The sequence below is a fragment of the Danio rerio genome, chromosome 20, assembly GCF_052040795.2.
Source record: "Danio rerio strain M-AB ecotype USA chromosome 20, GRCz13ab, whole genome shotgun sequence".
NCBI lineage: Eukaryota > Metazoa > Chordata > Actinopteri > Cypriniformes > Danionidae > Danio > Danio rerio.
In genome coordinates, this window is record NC_141040.1 from 41,072,501 (window position 1) to 41,086,216 (window position 13,716).

Consider the following 13,716-nt stretch of genomic DNA (forward strand, 5'->3'; position numbering starts at 1 on the left):
TCTGGGCTTACATTTGATTCTTCTAATAACTTTTTGAAGGTTAAAACATTAATATTGTATTGTATAAAATGAATAGCAAGTAGTTTTCTTTACATTATTAAATGTCTGATTTTTTTGTCTGAAGTTGTAATTTTTCGGTATATTAATTCTCTAAACATAACGCACACATCTTTTGGATTCCCTGAAAATTGTCTGTGGTCTGCCTGACAAGGGGGAGAGGAGTTCCATCTTCAGGCAAGAGTCAAATAGAAAACACGATGCGTTAATCAGGTGTTAATTAAAATGAATGCTCTTAAAATGATGTTGCATTTGATAGCCCTATTTCTAATACATTTTTAATATGCCCACCAAACACAAATGCTACATATATTTTTACGGTAGAATTGTAAAATGGTATTTTAATTTCTAAGTAACTTTTCTTCTTTTAATTTATTTTGCTAAAGTTTTGGTGCTATATATACTGATTAATGTTTAATTTAGATTTTTTTTTAAACAGGATTCTTTAATGAATCAACGGTTTTAAAAGAACAAAATTTAAAATATTGATAATTTTGTAGTATTTTTTTCAGTATATTTACTGCAACCTTGGATCAGCAAAATGTGTCCTTGCTGAATACAATCAATGATTTTTTCATTTTATTTTTAAATGTATTGACCCTAATGGTACACTATTAAAAATAATTAGTCTGAAAAGCTCTTGGCAAGCAATTACTGGATATTTTATGTTTAGTTATTGATTGATTTGATTGACTGTACATTTAATAAATAAATAAATGAAAACCTGCAACATGCACACAAATATATCCAAAAAATACCTTGATAGAACTTGTATTGCAGAAAAAAGAAGAAGCAAGTTTTCTTTAGATTATTTATTCATTACACTTTTATTTTTTTAATTTGTCCAGTTGTGATTTTCTACAAACAAATGCTGTAAAACAATATTATAAAAAGCTACATTAATTTGAACAGTAATACTGTAAAATAATATTTCATTTGCAAATACATTTTCTGTTTTAATCTGTTATGTGTTTTAATGTGTTCTGTTCTAATATGCTGATTTTGTGGTGCTAAAGATGTAGATTAGTTTTTTTTTTACTATTGTAAAATATAAAAATAGCTACTTTTTATTGTTTCATAAGATTCTTTGATGAATGGATGGTGTAAAAGAACAATTAAAGTATGGATATTTTTGTAACATTAAAATTTCTTTACTGAACCTTGTATCAGCTGAATGGGTCCTTGCTAAATTAAATTGCAAAAGTGTGAAAACTAAAAACACTGACCCTAATGGTACACTATTAAACATAATTAGAGCAAGAAAATCCTCGCAGGCAATTGCCAGATATTTTATGTTTACTGATCGATTGATTTGATTTACTCTACATTTTTTTACAACAACAAGAACAAAATAAAATAAATAAATAAATAAAAACCTTAAACCAAAACTATTATTAGCACAACAGAAGTGATCAAATTGTTAACTTTCAATTGAATAAACACTGTAAAGAATCCTGAATTCCACACAATTGACTTGGGACAGCTTGAAAGAATTAAGTTAACTTATTAGGTAAGTGGATTGAACATAAAGCAATTAAGTTGTCACAAAAACCCTTAAAGTATTGTGTTGTTACAGCTCATTTTAAATAAGTAGTTTGAACAAACAGCAAATGTCATTTTTGAGTGAAGAAACCCACGAGCACTGTAAAAAATGCAGAGTTCCCCACAATTCCTTCATGTTGTTCCAACACAAATTAAGTCAACATAATTGTTTAACAAATATAAATGCACTGAACATAAAACAATTAAGTTGTCATGTCAAAAAAAAAAAAAAGAAAATTAAGAATTATGTTATTTCAGTGTATTTTAAATAAGTAGTTTGAAGAAGCAGCAAAAATCATATTTGTGTGGTCACTGAAATAAGTTGAAACTGAAAAAGTAACAATTAATCACAAAATTACTGAAAAAAATTAATGAAAATCAAATATTGCTTTCGAATTATGGTTTAACAGAAGCATTAAAAAGGCAAACTAATGAAACTTGTCACATCTGTATATCTTAAAATTGTGCCAGTCATTTTCGCTCAGGACATTATCCAGTTTTACTTTATTTATTTGTTTTTTGTTCAATGTAGTGTGTGAAAATATATATAAAAAACATAAAGATGATTCATTCTAGAAAGCGAGCTAGTTAACACTAGTTACATGTTTGATTGCTCTCTCTTTCCTCCTTGTGGAGTGGACATCTGAAGAGAAGCAGTGACACACAAGGCAGCACGAGGAGGGGGTGCAAAGAAAAATAGCACAAATCACAGTGGCGGAGAATCGCTGAGCCTCTAAATCTGATGTGTCACAGATAAAGCCAGACCTGAAGCCCTTCAGCCCCGCGCAGCTGATTTCATGCCGAATCAACTCGCAGATTCCAGAGCTTGTTTATGTCCCAGCTCTGTTGCTTATCAGGTTCAAATTATAGCCCCCTTTTTCCAGCTCGTGTGCATGTATTTGCCCGGCCCTCCTCCTTCAGCAACATGGCACCTGTTGTGAACCCGCAAGCTATTTTTGGAGCCTCTAAATATGGACAAGCTATTTCTTATTCCAGCCACGTCGCTTCTGATGTCAACGGTGGCAGTTTTACGCAAAGTGGGAAAAAACAATGTGTGTGTAAACATGGACATAATGCTAAACAACACAGTACAAGTCATTCTGAGAAGTGTGAAAGACAGATGAGTTATTTGCTTAAAATGAATCCAGAATTGTTGAAATGGATTTGCCACTGTTAAAAATACAGGGTTCTACATAATTATTTTATATTGTCCAATCACAAATCGATTAAGTTAACAAATTTAAGCATATTGAGCATAAAACAATTAAACCTCCCCCCAAAACCTCCAGAATTGAGTTCAAATCGTGTTTTGAGTGCACATAGACATCCGATATATGACATTATAAGCTATTTACATATGTAATACAAGTTAGTGTTGAGATTTTCGTGGGGTTCCCAAACTTTTCAGCCTGCGACCCCCAAAATAACAATGCCATTGAGTCGCAACCCCCAATATCCTCTAAGGTGGTTATAAATATAGAAACCTTTTACGCAATGGCACGCACACACCAACAGGCCCAAGTCTATTTTTCGTTCATTTATTTTTTATGCATTTTAGTGCTGTAAATTTGCCAGAAAGTTAAAAATGTTGCTTTAAAATTAGTCTGCTAAATCTATTGCTGTGTATTTAATATAATGTACTCACCCAAAGGCTCGCAATCCAATAGAAAAACATTTGAATGAAACCATAAACCACTATTTTCAACTTCAGTAGGTCATATATGGTAGGATAAATATAGGATAATTCTAATGTTTTAATAAAATTATTTAGATTTTTGAAAATCACGAAGTGACCCCCCTTAATTTTCCTGTAACCCTTCCATGGGATCTGTAACCATATATATATATACATACATACATATATAAATATATGAATAGAATATCATCGTATATGTCAAATATGCAACATGTATTTCAAAATATTGAAAACGTTGTCATTTACATTACATATTTATAATTACAGTGGCTGAAAAATATATATGTAAGCGGTCATTTTTGTGAAATTTCAAAATATATGTTGCATATGTAACATATCTTATATAGTTCAAATTTCTACTTTTATGTTTATTTATATATACTTTACATTCAGTTGAAGTCATTATTATTAGCCATCCTTTGATTTTCTTTTTTAAATATTTCCCAAATGATGCTTAACCGAGCAAGTATGTCTGATAACATTTTGTCTTCCTGAAAAAGTCTTATTTGATTTATTTTGGCTAGAATAAAAACAGTTTTTAATTTTTTTAATAACCATTTTAAAGTCAATATTTTTAGCCCCATTAAGCTATTTTTTGATAGTCTTCAGAACAAACCATCGTTATACAGTAACTTGCCTAATTACCCTAACCTGCCTTGTTAACCTAATTAACCTAGTTAAGCCTTTGAATGTCACTTTAAACTGTATAAAAGTGTCTTGAAAATAACTAGTCAAATATTATGTACTGTCATCATGGCAAAGATAAAATAAATCAGTTATTAGAGATGAGTTATTAAAACTAATATGTTTAGAAATGTGTTGAAAAAATCTCTCTGTTAAACAGAATTGAGGGATAAAGTAAACAGGGGGGCTAATAATTCTGGCTTTAACTGTCTACACTGTATCCATATATATATATTAGATTTCTAAATGGGCCATTGTGCTTACAGAATGTTATCATCATTACTGAAATCACAATGATAAAACCCAACTATAACTACCACAAAACATGCAGTTGAATAAATCAAGCTCAAAAGTTAGACGTCAAATGTGGTTAAATAAATTTAACAATTAGGCTCAAAACTTACCCTACGCGTTTCTCTTTAAGTTTTATCAGAAAACAGGAAAGTAGGACAATGAAGCAGTCCAGTCCAGAGTTTTATCAGAGTAAAAGAGCAGTGAGGAGGGTCCAACAAGCATTTGAGACAACAGCTGACAACACGAGCCCCTCAAAATAACCTCCACCAATGGAAATCCTGTCCAAACAGCTCTGGATGAGATCGGCCTGTCAGGATCCTTCTCTCAGGCTTTTCAGGAAGACAGCTGCATGAGGAGCTAATTTCGTAGTATCCTTTGAAGGCTTTCAAATCAAGAGTTATCAATTCACTGATCCACAATTCCTTCTGTTTTGGCACCGGTAGTTGGTTGCAACCTTCAAAGGTCAGATTTCGTTTATAGATTTTTACACACTGTAAAAGGTTTATAATATATATTCTCAGGAATAGGTGCAATAGTACATTTTTGTACGTTTATGACATTTTTTTGACATTATTTATTTATTACAGTTTTTCTCAGTCACTTTGGTACATTTCTCGAAACATCCTTGAAATTTGCAAAACCGTCAATGCATTTATCAAAACAACTTGTACAAATTGCAAAACACCATGGATTACCAGCAAAAGTCTCTTCAAATTCTCTTGCTCAAAATCCTTAGTTCATCTCTCAAAAAAATTAACATCAAAATGACAAGTCCTTGTGTCATTGTGTACGTATAAGGGTGCTTTTACATCTGTGGTTCGGTTCATTTAGTCCGGACCAAGGGCAACAAATTATACATTGTAGCATTTTTCTGCCGTTTTTTGGTCCTTTTCACACCACACTGTTTGCTTTGGTCTGAACCAGAGGAAAAGAATCAATATGCTGTCATGTGACAAAATCCACATCACTCATTGGCCAGATGTTATTGAAAGTATTTCCTAAACTGCTTTTTGATTGGTCAGAATTAACGTGCGGGAAAATGCCAATGAAACTCCCGCAAGTAAGCAAACCGGTAGACACAAAATGTCGTTTTTTACTGTAGAGGGAGGACTGAGGTGGATGATTGTATCGCTGGTCATAGTATACTATATAGTTTGTATACATCACTTTAGACAAAGTATACATTTTGAGAATGAAGCGCTGCTGCAGCTGGGAAACAATGTTTTAATGCATTCAAACAATGAAGGATCATAGCAAGTCACTTCAGGAGGAGGCGTAAATTATTTGGCTAAACTGCGACATGGTCATCTTCCGGAAATATTACCTATGATCCATCAGGTTATGTTTTTCCATCTCTCTCTCTCTCTCTCTCTCTCTCTCTCTCTCTCTGTTTAAAAATGTTGGTAAAGTACTTTCAACAATTATTTTTCCTCCACACCCCATGAGATGGGACAGCGCATCAGACTACGCCAGCTGGATTAGTTCAAAAAGGCACAATACTGTTTGCGGTTTAGTCTTTTTTAGTTCCAATCATGATCTCACCACAAACAAACGGCTCCAGGGCTTGTTTGAAAGTGTACCGAGACCACCTCTTCAGGGAGGTCTCAGTACATTTTTTGGTCCGCTTTTGGTGCGCACTCGTGTGCGATGGCTACATTCACACTTGCCCAAACGAACCGTACCAAGAGGAAAAACGAACTCTAGTGTGAATCAACCGAACTAAATAGGGCAGGTGTGAAAACACCTTTAGACAGTTTCAAATTCAAAGTCAAATTGCTTAGTCATGTTGTCAATATAACTGAAGGGATGTTCTGATGTAAACTATGGCAAAAGTTTTGATGACAAATTATTGGTTACACTTTAGTGTATATGGGAGTTTGAGAGTTTGAGACTTGACATGATTCACATTCAACTTTTACTGTTTGCACTGTAATTTGTTGAAAGGCCGTACTATTGCTATACAGAAAGGAAGTCAGTACTGCATAGCACAAAGGAAAAAATGTAGAAATGTGAACATAGGACAATCTCATTTGAGATGCATCTACAATAGAGAAGGTCAAGATTTACCTTGGAGCACTTTAGCATTTTAGGACAGATTTAGAAGAAAAAGTCTAGAAATGTATAGAAAAATGCATTATAACTAAATATTATGACAAATTGTTAAAACATTTTCAAATATCAAATAAATTATCAAATAAATGTCAACCCCCTTATTTAATCCCCAAAAAGTACAATGCAATTCTGTAAGCTCTCAAAATATTTTATTTGTTAAAGCTTAAGGGTGTACGATACTGACAAAAACTATACCTTAAAATAATCCAGCATTTTTAGAGTGTAAATCAATAGTGTTAACCCAACTTTTGGTTAAATGTGGATAAACGGTTAAAAGTTTTTATCACACTTTACAATAAGTTTCAATTAGTTATTATGATTACTAACACAAACCAAACTAAGAATGAACAATAATTATACAGCATTTACTAATGATTGTTCAGCATTATTAAAATCCAAAGAAGTGCTTATTATTAATGATTTAACAAGCTAACTACAATGTAATTTAATAAACTAAGAATGGACATTTTATTTCAGTTTAGCTAATGTTAAAAACTGAAGGAATACTGTAATAAATATATTTTTTTATTATTTTTTATGTTAGCAAACACATTAAATGGCTAACTACTAACAATAATAACTAACTAACTGAACCTTATTGTAAAGTGTTACCAAAGTTTAATTTAGTCTGACTCTATATTCGGCTTTAACCACGTAATTGCACTGAAATTAATCATTTGTTACAATGTACTTGTTGTAAATACATGTTTTTTATAGGGATGCCGACATCAGTTACCGATAACTCTTAAGATTTGGGAGCCGATAACCGATATATTATAGCTAATAAATATTTCAAAATGTTATATTTTTGTACAGTAAACAACTGATTTTATTTTAAAAACTTCATAAAAGTTTGAACTGATCTCATGAACTAAATAGTCTACTCAAAGCAAAAAAGCAATAATTTCAAAATTGCAAGGTGATAAAAAGACCTATATTTATGATTTCACATAAATTTCACATAAATTTTTCCCATTTGGCATTTTAGATTTTTTTTAACACATGTAGGTGCTGCTTGTCAATCAGATAATGCTTCTTTGTTAGTTCTTGTTGTCAATTGTGGGAAAAATGATCAATGAAAGGTTTATGTTAAACCGCACTGCGAGTTTGAAAGTTTAACTTTATTCAGTTTAACTTCAGTCAGATTTGTCCTCGGAGTCAAATTTTGATGCAACACCTGAGCATTAAGCACAGATGACTTTATGACAAACTCAGTGCATAATATAAAGACAGAATGTGGCAGACGGTAAAGAAGCCCTTTGCTGGATTCAGTGACTGGCACTCGTTTCCCCTGCTGCTGTTTGGGGTGCTGTAAAGACTCTGTCGGCTCACTATGTGTGAGCATTCTCTTTATAATCATTATAAATATGCCGATCAAACTGAATACAATCTTACATCAACAACACATGGCAAGCAATGTGTTGATAATACTAATTAATCATATTAGATTACAAACAACCTAACAAGTTATTTAGCACGTGTGCATCACTGCTATTATGTTTACACATGTAATATTTTTCCTGAGGTGATTTAAACCAAAATACATGATTTAAACCAAAATGAACTGAACTTAAACACTAAAACCTGAACCACACTGTTCCAGTTACTGAACCACACTGTTCCAGTTACTATGACCATTTATGTGAAGCTGCTTTGACACAATCTACATTGTAAAAGCGCTATACAAATAAAGCTGAATTGAATTGAATTGAACAATGACACTCTTTCAAACATATCTGCAATAAAAAGTAATACTTAATAAGATATTAATTCACAGCAATGCCACACAAAGAAATTACGGACTTTGAAGGAATAAATAATGTGAGGTTAGCTCCATTATAATGCCCTGGACAAGTTTAAACAAGTTCGACCCATGCATGCGCGAGGCAGGCAGTTCTGTACAATTCCGTAATCTATCGGCTTAAAGATATCGGCCTAATTTTAACATTGGACCAATAACGATACCTCTAAAAATAGCATTTATAGGCCGATAACAATATGGCTGCTGATATATTTTGCATCCATAGTTTTGTACATTGTACTTATGATTGACAATAAACATCTGTAATTACATTGCATCTATAATTACACTGTGGACCCATCCATTGCACCTTAACCCACCCTTACACTTACCCATACCCATACCACCAAACCTTTCTATAACCTTACCTCAATAGCACTAGAAGTGTTCTGCAGTAATACATTACGAACACATAAAGTAAATTGTGTTTATTTTTTGATGTAAGTTTATAGTAGTTAAAGCCACTTAATGTCAAGTGGAACCAAAGATTTAACCCAGTGTCTGTGTGTGTCCATATTTGACCCCCCCAAAACAACATTTTACTGATTATATGTTTGCGTCTGGTCTAAAATAATGTATTTAAACAATTTAATTCAAATTGTTCAAAAGACTTTATAATGGATCACTGAATCATTGACATAATCACTGACCCCTTCTCTGGCTTTGTTTTAAAATACTTTTATAGATATAAAGGGGAAAAACAGACAACATTGTGTCTAAAGTGTAACTCAATGTCAAGATAAACCTGTCTATAAAATGAATATGACTATGAATATGATTATATTATATCTTTTTAATATGAAAAAAAAACATTCAGCAATACCCCCCCCCCCCCAACCCACCCACCCATTTTTATTTCATTTTATTTTTACGTTTATAATTTTTAAATATAGGATCATTCTAATTGCATTTTGATAGGCATAATCACACTATCTAGGATTTTTGTCTTCGTTTTTTTTCAGCAAGATTTTGATCATTGTAATAATGTAGAGTCCTTTGTTTTCAAAAATGATACAATCAGCTTTATAACATTAACATAGAAGCCCCTCATAGTTATTGACTTGTGTACTGAATGCCCAAGGACCAATTTCTCCTAACAATCTGCTTAGTATTGGGTTTTCACAGCTCCTATTAGCATTTATTATCAGATTTGTCCACCATCATTTCAGTCAATTGCACTCTAATCACTTCAAATCATGCAAATGGAGAATTGGTGAAGTGATTAGCATCTCCAATGCAACTCACTCCATAACAGCAATTTTGGCCTGCGCTTTCCTAAATATTTGAAAACATTTTGCATGCAACCACAATGTGGCAATTAATGGGTCTTTAATGTGTGACCTACAGTTGAAGTCAAAATTATTAGCCCTCCTTTGAATTTCTTTTTTAAATATTTCCCAAATGATGAACAAAGCTAGGAGTTTTTCCAACCCAGGCTCGTTTTTGAAAATGTACCTCTATATACATTGCCAAATACGTTGCAGAAGCTGCGTTTCGTTTCTCCAGTTTTTGTTTTTGCGAATCTACCAGAGGCCGCTGTGCATGCATTTTCAGATTTTAAATTTCTCTCGCGAGTGTCATTTGTGCTTGCTGTTCTTGTGTAAATCCACCAGAGTTTGCTGTTGGCTGACTGACCGTTTAACTGACCCACCCTCCTCCTTCAAACTGGAAACAGCAGGTAAGCCGTCCATATGGAAGTAAGCCCTGTAGCATTTGTTTTAAAGACAAAATGCAGCCATACGTTCTTCTGGCTACATAATTCGCAATCTCCAGACATCTTTATAGGGCCATGTTTTCAGAATGAGTCTTATGTTGAATTTTTCACAGTATTTCCTATAATTTTTTTTCTTCTGGAGAAAGTCTTATTTAATTTCATTTGAGTAGAATAAAATCTATTTTAAGGTCAATATTATCAGCCCCCTTATCTAATTTTTTTTTTTGATTGGCTACAGAACAAACTATTGTTATACAATGATTTGCTTAATTACCCCAACTTGCCTAATTAACCAAAATAAGCCTTTACATGTCACTTTAAGCTGAATACTAGTATCTTAAAAAATATCAAGTAAAATATTATATACTGTCATCATTGCAAAGATAAAATATCAGTTACTAGAAATTAGTTATTAAAAATTTTTGTTTAGAAATGTGTTGAAAAAATCTCTCCATCAAACAGGTGGGTAAAAAAAAAAAAAAAAAAAAAAAAAAAAATATATATATATATATATATATATATATATATATATATATATATATATATATATATATATATATATATATATATATATATATATATATATATATGTGTATACACACACACACACACACACACACACACACATACATACATACATACAAGGGGGCTAATAATTCTGACTTCAATTTCATGTATTCGTAATATTTTTATATTTGATATTTTGAAATGTAGGCTTCTGAATTCCTATTGTGCTATTTGCAATCACATAGATGAAACAGTCTAAAGTGTATAAAGGTCATGGTAATTATTTGTAGAAGTAGTTGGCGATAGTCTTTACCGCAGGCTGCTTCTCTGATAATCCTCGCCCTCTTTGGCTTTTATAAGGGAATCTTTTTAATCGGCACATTGAAATGTTTCTGACACTGGCTCCAGGCTTAATTATTTCTCTCAGCCCCTGCATCTCAATTACTGATTGTAACATCCTTTTTTTTTCTGTGAGAGAAGACACGCTTTGTGTTTGGCTGTTTTGGTAAATGTCTTTTTAACCTTGAATTACATTTCATTGTAACTGGCAGAGTGTTATTGAGCAAGGACTTGACTAATATTTCTGGCCTTGTAGGTTTTGTGGTCATTCATCTTTTCATGATGCTTTCCATAAATTATGGAAGTAATTTCTGGTTAACATTAAACACATATAGAAAACTTAGTAATATTTGCATAAGATATATTTGAGAACAAATATTAGGATTTGGGTTATATTTGGACTTTTTATTTATTTTTCCTCAGTATTTCCTAAAAAATTTTCTAGGCTTATATATTTTTCTATTTAATCTAGGCTCATTGCGGATAAGTACCCAGGTCTACATTTCTGGGGACAGTAAAGTACGTAACCAGAGGTAGGCCTTCAGTTTTTTACAAATCACCAAAGATTGCAGTGTATGCTTTTTGATGATTTCACATTTCTTTCGCGCATCTTCTTATCTCTAAAATCTACCAGAGGGTGCAATTCACACTTCAGCTGACATGCCATCTTGCTGTCGACTAACTAACTGACCGACCCCCTTCTCTAAGCCTAACTGATAGTGTTCCCAAAAGCAATCTAGACAAAGAAAAGCCATCAGATTGCATGATTTCACCACATTTTCAGCCTGTTGTTTATTTATTTATTTATTTTTTTGCTTTTGTTTTAACTGGTTTCTGTAACTGTTCTTTGCTGGACTCAAACCCAGTTGTCGTTGTCAACTCTGCTCCACATCTCTAGTCCGCCAATGTTCACGGCGAGCCATATGTGGGCTGCCAGTGAAGTGTTAAAAAAAAAAAAAAACTGTTGTTCACCTCACGTTTTATTAACTGAATATTAACCCTTTATCGGACGCAGAACATAGTATGTGTTACTGACAAAAGTGAAAAATTGGGGAGTTGCGGAAGAAAGTGAAAGTGAACAGCGAACAGGGGAGGAGGGCGATTGAGCAGGGTGATCGGTAAAATGAGGTGCCGAATCAGATTTCAGAGGTGCCGGCACAAATTATGCCCTGGTTCTTGCACATATTTGAAAATCTGAATATTTCACGATATAATTTTGATGATTGACAATACTTGCAGAAATAAGAAAAAAAAACTAAAAGTTAATCACTGGGGCTGCAGTATGTCACCTGAAAATCTTTACATATCGCCATTGGAACTTTAAAGAGAGGCGTTCTAAATAACAGCCAACATAAAAAAACTCACGCAGGAGGGGTCAGCTGGAGTATTTAAAACTTACTCGTGAAAAGGCTAACTAAATATTTCCTATAACACAGTCTCGTTGTACATTTTTTGACCATCTCAGTGTCCTTCTGGTGCGCATCCATGCAGGTCAGCTTGTAATGGTGCGTACCACTGACCTGCGCATCCTCTTCCCTAAACTCATCCAATAGTGTTTTCAAAGGCGAACTAAGAGAAAAGTCATAATGTGCTCGTACCACAGAATCACACAGCACTTTGTTTTAGGTTTCATTTTGTGATGGTTGTGGAACCATCCTTTGCCAGACTCGAACCCTGGTCTATTCCACTCTGCCTCCTAAGTCTTGCACCATTCGCGGTGAGCTACTGAGCAAACCAGTCATGCTGGTAAAGCTGTCCAATCGGAGATATGCATTACCACACATAGCGTTTGTTTTACATACATAGCGAAGTTTGGAGAAGAGCATGTGATATGATTGACAGCAGCTGGTCCCTATCAGTAATCATTAGCTACATAATAAGCTAGCTAATTGGAATATTCCAAATCTAACATAAATATCCAGCCTAACTTTACTCCCTATCTTTGTTTTGGAATTGTGGTTGGCGTCCTATTCCCATAGAGCTGTTTTTATTAATCAAGGAATAGGCCAAACGAATCAAGGGGAGCTCTCGAGAACTACCTAATCTTGTATTCCTTTAAACGCTCATTGACCAGGCGGGAGCCTCGGGATCATCTATGTCCAAGCTCAGGGTTCTCTCCCGGGACAGCATGCCAAACCTGCAAATATCGTCAAGCATTATCTACGTGTGAACTCTAGAAATGCAGTCATTATGTACTCCGAGGCAGATATTTCTTTACTCTCTGAAATGTTTCCCCGGGCACATTTTCTAGGTGACCCTGTCATATATCAGTTCTATTAAATGAGACCGATTTCTCCCATTTGGACATTTGACTTTGCGTTTGATGTAGAATGGACTTCCTGGCTTTACATGAACCGAGAGATAAACATGATGTTAATTGGTGATTGAACTGTTTTTTATATATATATATATATATATATATATATATATATATATATATATATATATATATATATATATATATATATATATATATACAGTATGTGATATGATTTAATGCTGGGCGGCAAAAGGCTCAGTGGTTAGCACTGTCGCCTCACAGCAAGAGGTTTGCTGGTTCGAGTCCCGGCTGGGCCAGTTGCCATTTCTGTTTGGAGTTAGCATGTTTTTGCCATGTTTGCATGGGTTTCCTCAGGGTGGTCCGGTTACCCTCACAGTCCAAAGACATGTGCTGAATTGGGTAAGCTAAGTTGGCCGTAGAGTATGAGTGTGTGTGTGTGTGTGTGTGTGTGTGTGTGTGTGTGTGTGTGTGTGCGTGTGCGTGTGCGTGTGCGTGTGCGTGTGTGTGTGTGTGTGTGTGTGTGAATGATTCCATTAAATTGATGTTTATTTCTATAGCGCTTTTACAATGTAGATTGTGTCAAAGCAGCTTAACATAGAAGTTCTAGTAAATTGAAACTGTGTCAGTCCAGTTTTCAGTGAGTGTGCCAAACAAAAGTTGGCGGTTCATTCTGCTGTGGCAACTATATA

At 33.8% G+C, this 13,716-nt stretch overlaps 1 protein-coding gene and 1 long non-coding RNA gene across 27 annotated transcripts in view; one reads left to right on the forward strand and one right to left on the reverse strand.

Moving 5' to 3' along the window:
* The window catches only part of txlnba (taxilin beta a), a 42,187-nt gene extending 37,723 nt beyond the window's left edge, over positions 1-4,464 (reverse strand). For all 9 annotated transcript variants that reach the window (XM_087298518.1, XM_087298517.1, XM_087298512.1 and 6 more), the window contains exon 1: positions 4,384-4,464. The gene's annotated coding sequence lies outside the window, so the exon portion shown is untranslated. The remainder of the gene's footprint in view (positions 1-4,383) is intronic.
* Positions 1-13,716, forward strand: part of LOC147832289 (uncharacterized) — a 60,785-nt gene that overhangs the window by 23,916 nt on the left and 23,153 nt on the right. For 9 of the 18 annotated variants that reach the window (XR_015518775.1, XR_015518772.1, XR_015518774.1 and 6 more), the window contains 2 exons: positions 9,800-9,864; positions 11,219-11,279. The exons of the other annotated variants lie outside the window; for them this stretch is intronic. This is a non-coding gene — a long non-coding RNA (uncharacterized LOC147832289). The remainder of the gene's footprint in view (positions 1-9,799; positions 9,865-11,218; positions 11,280-13,716) is intronic. 18 annotated transcript variants of the gene reach the window in all.